This window comes from Myotis brandtii, unplaced genomic scaffold, assembly GCF_000412655.1.
Source record: "Myotis brandtii unplaced genomic scaffold, ASM41265v1 scaffold384, whole genome shotgun sequence".
In the NCBI taxonomy this organism is placed as follows: Eukaryota; Metazoa; Chordata; class Mammalia; order Chiroptera; family Vespertilionidae; genus Myotis; species Myotis brandtii.
The window spans coordinates 2,639,306-2,646,619 of record NW_005364745.1 but is presented as its reverse complement, the minus strand read 5'-3'; the positions used below and the strand labels follow the sequence as shown (position 1 = coordinate 2,646,619).

At 50.2% G+C, this 7,314-nt stretch overlaps 1 protein-coding gene across 2 annotated transcripts in view; it reads left to right on the top strand.

Annotated features, from left to right (window-relative positions):
• SKP2 (S-phase kinase-associated protein 2, E3 ubiquitin protein ligase) overlaps positions 1-7,314 on the top strand; it is a 25,041-nt gene that overhangs the window by 2,569 nt on the left and 15,158 nt on the right. The gene's annotated exons all lie outside the window — the stretch shown is intronic.

Genomic DNA, 7,314 nt, shown 5'->3' with positions numbered 1-7,314 from the left:
CCAGCCAATGACTGAATCTTCCCTTCCTGTCTCCTAAGTATTTCTCAAGCTCTCGTCTTCTCTTAACCGAATATTGGAATGGACTCATTATTCCAGCCTTTTCCTCCCCAGATCCATCCCCAGGGCTAGGCTGGGCTGACTGAAGTGTAGAACCACCCTCTTAATAGCTTTCCACTCCCTTTCTTAAGCAGGCGATTGATTGAGTGCCTCCCAGAGCGGATCAGAACCGCAAGAGTACTCAAATCCATAGTGCACTGACCTGGGCTTATCCGTTTTTCTTGCTAGTAAACCATTTAAGACATTCATGCAGCAGTGTTTGCTGAGCACATACTATGTGCTTGGCATTCATTCTTCTGGGGAAACGGCAGTGAACAAAAGGTAAATATTCCTACACTCATGGAGCTTCTGTTCTGGAGAAAGGACACAATGAACATAATAAATATGATATGTAGTGTGTTAGTAATAAGGGCTGTGACTAAAAAAAAAACACAAAGAAACTTTGAACAAGCCAAGAGGGATTGGAAATCCTGGGGTAGGGAGATGGATGACCATTTTAAACAGGGTATCGATGGAAAGCCTCACTTGGACAGTGAGCCTTAAGCAAAGGCATAAAGGAGGGAAGGGCATGTGCCATGCAGATATCTTGGAGGAGACAGCCCTAAGCAGAGGAAGCAGCCAGCGCAAAGACCCTGGGGCAGAAGCGTGTCGTGTTTGTTGAAGGAACAACAAGAAAGCCATATTCTAAGTGCGGAATGAGCCAAGGAGAAAGTAGAGGGACATCAGGCTAGAAGCCCTGGCTTGTTTGCTGGCTTGTTTTGCTTTAAAAAATAATCTGTGTTGTGTGTGTTTTTGGTTTTTGATCCTTTAGGAAAGAGAATCTTCAGATTATGGGAATCTACCGTAGGAGTTGGATTAGAAAGGCAGTAAAGGGTTATGGTGAAGTCAGGCAAATCTGGGTTTCAGTCTGTCTTGCTGTTCTCAGCCTTGGGCAGTTATTCGGGCTCTCTGGGCCTTCGTTTCGTTGTGAAATGGAGAAATAATACCCACTTGATAGGTCGCTGTGAAGATTAAACGAAACAGTGCCGTGACGCTCTTAGCATGCTGCCTGCACGTAGCGCTAGTAAGTGAACCCAGTTCATTTGGCCACATCCACTTGGGAGGCGGCTTCACTTTTTCTTTTGTCCCTAACGCGGTTGGTCTGACCCTGTCCGTGTCGGGTTCTTTCCCTTCAGAGTTTAACGGCGCTGCTGCATCGAGCGTGTGGTGTGCCGCACTAGCAATTTGGTGCTTGACCACCCAAGCGTGGTAAAGACACTCGGAGCCCAGTGAGCGGATGTGGACCAATTTGTCCAGCACCGGGAGCTTTTAACATGGAGCGTGATTGCTGTGTCCTTCCACGTTCACACACACGCACACAGATGTATAGTAAAAAGACTTCTCCTGGTATAGATGTTTCTTTTTAAATCACAGAAACCAGAAATGAGGTTGAGTGGAAAGCAATGATGAGCTCTGGTATAGGGGAACTGCCTGCACTTTAAAAATTTCTCGTTCTTGCTGAGTGGTACTTATTTGTAAACTGGCTTTCATTTCCAGGACAGATTTTGGTTTTTATTTTTTCTTGAATGTACTGTGACACAGCACTGATGAAGTTGGACCTCAGTAGTTCAATTTTATTTACTTTAATTGTTTTGATTCCTATCTCCATGCCCCTTTAAAAAATGGACTTTGATCTAGTATTCTTTTTGGCCTGTCAAAGCTGAATAACAAAGTTTTGCCTTTTTAATTTTTTTTAAATTGATTTCAGAGAGGAGGGGGGAGAGAGAGAGAGAGAGAGAGAAACATCAGGGATGAGAGAGAATCATTGATTGGCTGCCTCCTGCACACCCCCCTACCAGGGATCGATCTCGCAACCCAGGCATGTGCCCTTGACCGGAATCGAACCTGGGACCCTCCAGTCCACATGCCGACGCTCTGTCCACTGAGCCACACCAGCTAGGGCTAAAAGACTTCTTGTTTCTAAGCGAGGCACTCTGGGAACTGGACAGGATGAAGGGGCAGTTGCTGTCTGCTAGGCAACTGCAAGTCAAGTTGAGGAGCACAGACAATACACAAGAAGAGGAGCTCACAGCGAGAGGCGGAAGCCAGCCCCCCCCCCCCCCCCCCCACCATGTGGAGGAAGGCCAGAGGAGGACTCGATTGTTCATGTGACCTCAGATATATAGGTCTGAAGTGAGAAGAGAGAGGCGGGAAGGGAAGCAGTGGGATCCTTTGTACCGTTGGAACTGCACGCAGCACAGACTGGTTCGTTGGTGTGGGGCGGCGTGGAGCGGTGAAGTCACTGATGGGGGATGAGGGGCAGCTGGTGTGAGGGTCCCAGCGGGCCTCCCGGAGCCTGGGCCGCCCGTGCACCGAATCGTCATTCCGGGGAGTTTTGTGTGCAGTTGTCCGGACAGGTGGCTAACAGCTCTGCCAGGATTAGGGTGCAGCAGGCCACACCTGCTTTCCACAGAGATCTGATGCCAGTAGCCCTGGACTGTGGGTTTTTCTTGGTTCTGCACTCAGCAGTCTCTCTGCAGGCCCCAAGCCAGGCTCCCATCTGGCAACTAAGACCTCTTTATCTGTCTACTTCGGAAGATAAAAACTATGTGACCAGCCCGTCCCAGCACAGCTCTGATTGGCCCTTGGGGTGAGTGTGTGGGAGGAATTAGGAGGAAATGGCCAGCAGTGAGGTCATTAATGGGCAGAAAGAGGACAACTGCATTTTCTTTGTGGGCATTAAATGCCTGTCCGGATCCTTTCTTCCCCACTTCCCCCTCCTCCCTCCAAACAGGATGCATGAAAACACGGTTGAACTAATTTGTTGATCCACTCTCCCATGGCGATTAAACTGCTTGAAATTCCAGACCCCACACTGGTTTCTCAGACTGGAGACTCCAAAGTTTAGAGAATGCTGATATCCCCAAGGAACCTTGTTCAAAGTGCAAAATTCCTGAGATGCTGATCCAAGAAGTCCTGCCTTGAAGCTGGGAATCTGCTTTAATAGCCCCAGGCACACATAGTTCCTCCAAATTTTTTTTTTTTTTTTTAACCAATAAGAAATATATTTTACATTGCAATCTTGGGTGTGTACCTGAAATATTCCCCCTTACTAAGGGATTTCCTATTCAGTTCCATTCCGTTTTTCAAAAACAGTGCTGGTCAGCCCTGCCAGTGAGGCTCAGTTGGTTGGGTGTCGTCCTGTGAACCAAAAGGTTGCTGGTTCGGTTCCTGGTCAGGGCACATGCCCGGGTTACAAGCTCAGCTAATTGAGGTTTCTCTCTCATTGTCTCTCCCTTCTTCTCTCTCTAAAATCAATAAAAATATATTTAAAAGCAAAAAACAGTGCAGGTCAAACTAGACTGACTTCATGACTCACCAATGAATCTCAGCCTGCAGCTCTCTAAACATCTCTGTTAGAGTCTGTAGAGGACCTTCCCAGGCACTTTCTTTGCTCTGTAGCTTCCATTCATTCATTCATTCATTCAGCAAAGATTTATTGAGCACCATTCTAGAGATGAGGAATACAGCAGTGAACATAACAGGCAAAAGACCCGGCTCTCATTCAGCCTATATACGGTACCTGATTCTCCAAATCCCAATTTCCATGGCTTGCCCATTGCTCTTCCCACACTCTGGGGGTGAGCATGTCTCTCACAGAAATCTAGGGTTGCGGGGTGGAGGGGATCATTGAAGACCTCTGGTTTGGTTTTGCTGTGTTTTTGCTTTTTTTTTCAGTTTTGCCTACCTAGCCAAAAAAAAAAGAAGAGCTAGTTTGATCCAGTGTTTTCTCTTTGCAATTTGTGGAAGAGGAAGGAACACTTATCTCAGATGACGGAATCTATTGTATCTTCCCAGAAAGGAAGCCTGGGTTGTTACCACTTAACACAGTCTAGCAAAGACAAACATGCATTGAGCCCCCACTCTTAAAAAATACACAAAAAATAGCAGGTGTGAGCAGCAGGGCCTGCCTACCCTTCAAGTATCATTTATCTCAGAGGGGCAGTTCTGAGAGTCAACGTCTCATTGAGGGGTAAGATGACTTGAATTAGAGTATAGGTGATGCTCCCAGAAAGAAATATGTCGAGTCGGAGGAGACATATTTCCTGCAAAGATCTAATGCATAGATTAGCTGTTCCTCCCACAGCCGCTGTGATGAGTTCAGCGCAGTGGACGGCTGGGCTTGCACCTCAGGATCGAGTGGAAATGGTGGTGCCCACCGGGGATGATGGGCAGGGTTGTGAGCCTGGCCTCCCGCTGTCAGGGAGTGGAAGACCAGAGGCCTTGGGCTGAGTAATCGTTTCCCTTACTGTGCAGCCCTGGGCGGGTTAGAAGAGGCCCTGGAGGAAGGACCTGCTCTGGACTTTCTCATCCGCTCGGGGCACACAGACCAGGCGGCAGTGCAGTCAGGAATCCAGGAAACAGATGGCTGCTGCTGTGAGAATTAAGTGTGGCAAGTCAGGTTATATTCTGCATACCCCAGGCCGGATCCCAGCCGCCGGAGCAGCCACACGAAGACAGACTTCCGCCCCCTCTGCTTGGGCAGCAGCCAACGTCAGGCTGCGACACCCCCGCCCAGGGGCTCTAGAATCTCTGTCACCCTGTGGTCAACGGAGTGGGGCCCTGGGTACTTGGCTCTGGCGTGTTTTCTCGGCCATTGCTCCTTCCATCTGGTAGCCGCGTCCTTGACAGCTCCCAGCATCATTGTTTAAGTCCTTGACAACAGCTCTCAGCATCATTGTTTTACTCCCTCTCCACTTCTCCCTCCCAGCCCTGGTTGATGTCTTTTTTTCTTCCTTTTTTCCATATAAATTCAGATTTAATTCTCTCCTAAACTCGTAGAACACCAAGTACTCAGAGGAAGGAGAGTATGGAATCGTAGAGCGTCCTAGGGTAGAAAGAGGCGTGAGTTGGAGTCAGACCTGAGTTTGAATTCCCACTGTGCCCCCCGCTGGCTCTGTGTCCTGGTTCCTTTTATCACAGTTACATCTTCTCCTGAAGCCCCTTCCCCAGCTCAGAGGCCACTCATGTTCTGACAGGACATTTCCTTTGTGTCCTGATGTGTCTTCAGCCTCATGCCCCCTCCCCCGAACGCCAGCAGGCAGTGCCCTCTGCCACCTGGCCAGCCCTCCAGCGGCCGCCTCCCGGGCTCTGAGCCTCTCCTCTGGGGCGTGGGGTTGGGAACAGACAGAGCAGAGCCACATTTGACCTTTGGCTGTCACCTTGGTGAGGCTCTTTGGCCAAGACAGGTTTCCTCATCTGTAAAATGGGCTAATACGACTTAGTACATGGGATTGCTGCAAAGATTAGGTTGCTTTCCTAACTACCTGAGACTTTAGGCTTTCAGTAAATGGCAGTTTTGTTTGTTTGTTTTTGTTTTTAAGCCTCACGAGGATATGGTTTTTTGATTCAGCTCATTCAGTTTTCATGAGGGGAGAGTGAAAGGTATAATGCGCTTAGCGAAGATTGAGCAAGTGCTTATCAGTGTGCGAGGTGCTGGGCATGCACGTCTGGGCAGGGGGCTGTGAACGCCCCTCAGAGGAAGGGGCATTTAAGTCAGGATCTGAGGGATGCGTGGGAGCTGGGGGTGAAGAAGGAAGTTGCGATGCAAAGCCCTTTAACGCTAGGCTTCCCTTGCGTGTGTGGCTCCCTGGCCTGGCTTTGCTGCCCTCTGCAGACCCCTGCATTCATTGCTATGCCAAGCTTTCCTCCTGGCATTTTAGTGACCTATCTGCACATCGTTCCTGATTTCTTATGTCTTCCCAGTCAAACAGGAAGCACCCAGTCTGTTCATGGCTCCTGCTCTGTACTTCACAGCAAGCCTCTCTGATTTTCCTCTCCCCCCTTCCTCCATCTTTAGTGGACGCTTCAGTGCCCACCCACAGCCCCTGGAAGCTCCCCATCCCCAGCGCCTTCTCTTGCACACAGATGTGCTGGGGAGTTAGCATCCCTCCTAGAAGCCCCCAACCAGTGACTGACGGCAGCTGGCAGATGAAGCCGCAGCAGCCAGGCCCTCGGCTGGGACACCTCTAGGTGCTCCCTGCAGTCCCCAGCTGACGGGAACCCCAGTTGCCCATAGCAATAACCCCCTCGTGAGCATGCCCAGAGCTGGCCTCCTTCCCTTCCGTGTCGCTCGCCACTCCTTCCAGGGCCTCCCGAGACCACTTCCCAAATAAACTACTTGAGTCTGATCCTCCAGGCCTTAGAGAGAGGGTGGTTTGGGGGTCTGGGTGAACCCCCACCTCGCCTCCCTCTAGAGCAGCGGTTCTCAACCTGTGGGTCACAACCCCGTTGGGGGTCGAACGACCCTTTCACAGGGGTCGCCTAAGACCATCGGAAAACACAAACCTAATTCCATATTGTTTTGTGATTAATCACGATGCTTTAATTATGTTCAATTTGTCACAATGAAATTGGGGGTCACCACAACATGAGGAGCTGTATTAAAGGGTCGCGGCGTTAGGAAGGTTGAGAACCACTGATCTAGAGGGAGTTCTAAGCAGCATTGGAAAGAAGCGGCCCAAGAAGAAAAGGTGCAGAGTCCATGGGGAAAGGACAGGAACGGAGACAAGAAAGAGAAAGGGAGGGTAGACTCGCTGCTCCCCTTTCCCCATCTATTACACAGGTAATCGTCACAGCGATCCACTTGGCCAGATCATCTCCTCTCCCCGCGCCTGCAGATGAGGAAACTGAGCCCAGAGGGAGGGAGTAACCCGCCCAAGCTCACGGAGTTGGCGGCCGCGAAGCTGAATTCTGGGCAGAGCTTCTTCCTCCATCCAGTCGGGGGCTGGGGGTCGGTGAGGGGTGGGGGGTAAGCACCTGTTGCCAGGATAGTCTTTGCAGATCATAGTCAAATCTCAGCCTTAGATTTGAAAGAACCAAGTATGTAATTTTCCTGCCAAATCAAATGCTAGGATCTGATCTCCAGATACAAGAGGTCAGGGGAGTTCAGCATTAATGGGAGAAAAACTTGAGGAGAACCTGTCCATCAACTTTTTTTCCAGTTAGGGGAGCCGAGCAGGAGCCTGGTTGGAGAACCTTTGACCTCTGTGCACTCTGACCTCGAAGGAACTTTGTGACAGTTGGAGCCACCGTGAGGAGCCTCAGGGCAACCTCTAGCTGCCTCGGCGGGTCTAGGTCAGGGGTCAGCGCGGATGACCTGCCTTCACCCCCCCACCCCGAGGATTCAGAGCCTTTCATTTTGTCCTGTAGAGAGAGGCGCAGGCATTAACTGAGCAACTGCACACCGCCGCCTCATTCTTCTTCCAGAAGGCTTCC